We start from the raw sequence: 5,380 nt of genomic DNA on the forward strand, positions 1-5,380 counted from the left end.
GCCAGGGCCTCAGCCACTAAAATCAAACTCCAGATGCTCCACTTGCCTCACCTTTGTGTGTCTGGCTTACATGGGACCTGGAGAGTCAAACATGGGTCCTTAGGCTTTGCAGGCAAGCACCTTAACCACTAAGCCATCTCTCCAGCTCCAAACTTATTTTTATAAGCTAAGCCCTAATATGCATGGTGTTACATCTATTGTTTTCTCTTAGCATGTAAGAAATTAAGGCCTGCCAAGATTTAGAAAGGTAGGAAAGTAGACCCCACCTCATAAGAGCAGGAAAGTATTTGCTGCCATATTAATTTTATCTTACACACACACACACACACACACACACACACACACACACACACTCACTCACAGTTCCCACCTCACTGTAGAACTCCAAATCTTTCCCATATGTGGCACGTGAAGGTCTCTTACATTGACCCAGTAAAGACTCTTTTACTAAATAGTAGTAAAAACTCCCTCAAACCCCCTCCTTTCTCTTCTTTTGTTCATAAATACAAATATGACTCAAATCTCCTGCATCCCAGTGGGTGTACCCACTCTTTTCTAAGTATAGACATGAAGCATTATGGATATGAGACAGGACAATGAGCATGCTCAACTGAAAAATGAGAATTGCTGATCTGCTGTGGCTCCACACCCTATGCAGCTGGGTTGCAGAAATGTGAACATTTGAAGTAAATGTTCTCAATTGGCTTCCAAATGCCAGTGTCTTGTTTTCCTCGCATGGTGGCCTGGCTCTGAGCGTTGGGCCGGCTGCTAGGTGCAGCTTTAGCAGTCCTGCTGCACACTCTGACAGGTGGATGGGTTACTTTCGCAGAGCCAGAGGCCCCACAGCTGCTAATCGTAATTATACTTGTCAGCAATGCATTCCCCCCAGGAAACTCCTGCTGTTTCATTAGGGCTAATTGCCAATAGGCAGTGCAATTTCCTAGAAGAGGAGGGGACATAAACCCACGGGGAGTTGACAGAACAGCTGTGTGAGCACAGAAGAGCCAGATGTGGCCATGTGCCATTAAAGTGTAGCTGAAGGCTGCTGAAATTCATTCATCCAAGTTCTGGGCACAGAAGAAAAGAATTTGATGAGGTAGGTCAAACTCCTCTTCATCTCTATTCCCTACTACCTTTTGTGAAAAATATGTATATGCCTTGCTGAACTTCCCATTTAAAAAGAAAAAAAAAAACTCTAATTTTGAAAATGCATTCTTATATGGGATTTTGGGATTACTAACTTCCCTGCATCTAACTTCATTGATTTCTTCCTTCATCAAATATGTATGTAACTACTATTTGTCTAGATTGATGCCTATACTTTGGATAAAGATGAGGTGATTTGTACTTATTTTGGCAGCACTTGTACTAACACTGGAACAATACAGACAAGATCCTCATGGCCCCTGTGCAAGGGTGACACGCAAGTTCATGGAGCATTTCACACTTGATTTTAAAATGATGAGGTGCTTTGTCTGGTGGGAGCCAAATGATACATCAAGTCAGTTAGGGCAACTCCAACAAGGTACCATAATCCGGATGGCTTATAAACAACAAAAATAGATTTCTCACAGTTGTACAGTGGGGGGAAGACCTGATACAGGGCATTGTTACTTGAGTTCTAGGTTGCAGATTATTTTTATTATATCCTTGCATTGCAGTGAGCGAGGAGAAGCAAACTCCTTTGTGACTCCTACATGAGTCTTAACTCATTCCAGCATTACTTCTAAATTTTAAAGTCCAAAGTCATCGACATATAGATAGTATTTGAAGTATTATAAATTCAATTAGTTGTTCAACAAGGAAGCAAACATAGAATAGAGTGAACAGAAGTAAAAAGCAAATGCCAAGAAGACCCAATGGAGAAGGTGGGTAGGGTACTCAGGTAGACCACTTCTCCCCAGCCCCAATTATGCTGAGGGTCTTTGGTGGGATTATTGGTATTCATTGTGCAGCCCAAGAGGCCTAAGTCAGTCTTCAGGGATAGGGCAATCATGGTGTCTCTGGCTATTCCCACCCATACTGATGCTCTTATAATCTTTCTGCCCACTCTTCCTCGATGCCCCCTGAGCCTTGGTGGGCAAGATAGGGATCTGATTTAGTGTTGCCTCTGTAGTCTCTGGATCTCTATTTTAATGAGGTTTGAGTGACCACAGTGTCTGTCATGTTTTCCTGGAACTGGTTTTCATGGTAGCCATGAGAGCAGCATTCGTGTCACCACTTCCCCATAATGACTTCTGGGCTCAGGCAGATGAGGTAATGGTGACCCATCTCCTGGTTGACAATACGCTCTCTCTTTTTGATGTATTGATGTAACCTTGAACTCCCTTGTATTCTCCTCCATCTGTAAAGTAGAACAGATTCTCCAATCAAAATTGAGAACAGTTTGCATAATAGGGGACACACCTAGTCATTACAGAGATATATGGATGTGTATATCTGCTCTTCTTAGTTAAAGAGCAGTGTAGGCTCTCTCTGGATCCTATTGGTTTCTTGTTGTAGAGAATTTGGATTCATTCCCAGAGCCAGATATGAGTTCATCCCCACTGAGCGGGTCTCATGTCCAATCAGTGAGTATTTGTTTACCTACATTGGCTGTGTGACACTATTGCACAAGTGTATGCTTCTTCCTCGGCTGGTTAAGTTTGTAACTGGCAGGAATTCCTGCTTATTCAATCTGTTGGCAACTATTATTCTCTAGCCACTCTCCTAACACTTTCCAGCACTGTGAGGGCTAGCCAGGGGGAAACTGCATTCCCTCTCAGTTCCAGCATGATCACAGGACATTTTTATTATAGCATGTCATTAAATTGTTGAAAGGGTTAAACAAGTAAACAGCATTTGGTAAATAAATACCCAATGTTACACTCAGACATGGAACAAAATGTTGGGTCGCGTGTGTGTGTGTGTGTGTGTGTGTGTGTGTGTGTGTGTGTGTATGTGTGTGTGTGTATGTATGTGTGTGTAGAATATGTGTGTGGTGTACTGTGAGTAGTATCTGGTGCATGTGCATGTGTGCAGATGCATGAGCCCCATATGTATGTATGGAGACACCAGAGGATAGCAGTGTGTGTACTTTCCTTCACAGTCATTCATGTATTTCTTTCCTAGAGACATGCTCTCTTCCTCAACCTGGAGCTGCTGTCAGTCAGTGAGCCTCAGTGACCCAGTGATATTCTGGTCTCTGCCACCCCACAGAACTCAGGTTATAGGTAAGAGTGGCCATGCTCAACATTTTTTTTGTGTGTGTGTGAGGGTTCTGACTAGTCAAACTTGTTGGCAACTGAACCATCTTCCCAGTGCAAAATGTTAAATATTCTTTTGATATAATTTTCTTTGTGTTTTCTTCAATCATTTTCCAGCTTAATTTCTGAGCTAGGCTCTCTCACAGAACCTAGTGCTCATCAATTTGACTAGCCTAACTAGCCAGCAAGCCCTAATGATCCTCTTGTCTCTACCTCCCTGGTGCTGGGTTTAGAGGTACACATGACTAGTCACAGCTTTTATGTGGGTGCTGGGGATCAGAACTCAGGTCCTCAGGTTTGTGCAGAAAGCATTTCACTAACTAGGACATCTCCTCAGCTCTGAAAGGATACCTTATGTATAATTAGCAAAATAAAAGAGCTTGGAATAAATAAACCAAGGACCCATGGATGTGGCTCTGTGGTGGAGAACTGCCTAGTATGTGGAAGGCCCTAAATTCCATTATTAGCAACACACACACACACACACTGACTGAATAAATAAATAAATAAAACACAATAGTGTCTTAAAACAATATTGATTATACAATTTTGCAAAATTAAGATTGTGTAACAAATCGCCTGGCAATTGTTGGTGGTGGCAATTAGTAGAAACTATGTATTTTTTAATCAAACATTTCTGATAATTTCTAGGGATTCTTATCAGCATCACTGAATCCATTTTAATAGTCATTGCTTTTTACACACAGAAAAATCTTTCTTTCTCATGCTTATGCTCTAGGCAGCATAAATCAGACAGTAGTTCTCTTCCTCTGTAATGTCTCCATGAAGACTTATCCTTTGCTATAGCAAGAATTTTTAAAAATTTTATTTATTGATTGAACTTGAGAGAGAGAGAGAGAGAAAGGGAGGTAGAGAAAAGGGTAGATAGAAAGAGAATTAGCAACTGCAAAGGAACTCTGGACACATGTGCCACCTTGTGCATCTGGCTTATGTGGGTACTGGGAAATTGAACTTGGGTCTTTAGGTTTCACAGGCAAGTGCCATAACCACTCCAACCCCCAAGAATTTTTAATTTGCTTTATTGTTAGCTATGGTAAATGTGACAGGGCAGGAGATAACCATTATTGAAAAAGATAGTTTATTTTCACAGATACCAAAATGAGTAAACCTTGAGCTGGAGAGATAGCTCAACAGTTAAAGGCTCTGACTTCCAAAAGGAGTGAGCCACATCATTCAGGACAACACGGGGATGCACTAGGGTCATTCAAGAATCAGGAGTGGGGTAAATGTGGACAAAGCCTTTGTTGTCATAGGAAAAAGATAAAGGTAGGTCAACTAGGCTTAGGATTGGCTAATTTCAGTAATTTCTGTAAGCTATGAAGCATGAAACCTTCTCTGAATTGTCCAGTACCTGTTCTTGGGATCACTAAAGCAGGAGAATATTACCTTGGATATAAGAACCAAACAGAAGTCTCCATGTGTAAACTCCCACCATTATGACAAATTGTCTGCTAACAAATCCATCACTGGAACAGTCCCTCTGAATAATGGTCATTGAGGCCCCATATGTTAAACCACAAAGCACAGAGAAAATATATTTAGTACCCTTTGTTTTCACACATCCTGATAAATTCTGAACCTCAATAGTGGTTTGACAAACACCCTGATAGGATGTACACACCAGCACAATAGTGGCACACCACGTTGGTAGGTAATCAAAGCTTTCTGATTGGCTAAGAGATCGGCTTAGTGTAAAGAAACCCTTTTCTCGAATTGGGAACCAGAACATAATCCTATGGAGTCAAAGATTATGCTCTCCAGTGTCTGGCTCTCATTAGTCTTTGGCTAAAAGAGAAATTACATACATCAAATCCTCCCTAAACAAATAATGCTTATTCCATTTAAACTATGCTGACTACACCCTCTATTGGAGAATGTTCTTCTTTTTCAGAAGGCAGCAAGACCCAAGGAGTTAAACTGACCCTCGCACTTCAGACAAGCCACAGCTGAAACCACAAAGGAATTGGGGAGATGAGCAAGAGTGCTGCTTCAATGGTGAGCCTGATAATCAGTGCCAGGGTGAAAGAGATTGAAACAGAGGATACTCAACATCTACCAGAGATCCAGAGGCTCCTAAGAGCTCATTTCGGAAGTAGACTTAAAAGTCGCCCACC

The 5,380-nt window shown here is 41.6% G+C and overlaps 1 non-coding gene across 1 annotated transcript; it reads left to right on the forward strand.

The window, feature by feature from the left end:
- The first annotated feature begins 1,344 nt into the window (after positions 1-1,344).
- Positions 1,345-1,451, forward strand: LOC123456901. The gene has a single exon (XR_006634767.1). It is a non-coding gene; the product is annotated as a U6 spliceosomal RNA (small nuclear RNA).
- The last annotated feature ends 3,929 nt before the right edge of the window (positions 1,452-5,380 follow it).

This window comes from Jaculus jaculus, chromosome X (assembly GCF_020740685.1).
Source record: "Jaculus jaculus isolate mJacJac1 chromosome X, mJacJac1.mat.Y.cur, whole genome shotgun sequence".
Lineage (NCBI taxonomy): Eukaryota > Metazoa > Chordata > Mammalia > Rodentia > Dipodidae > Jaculus > Jaculus jaculus.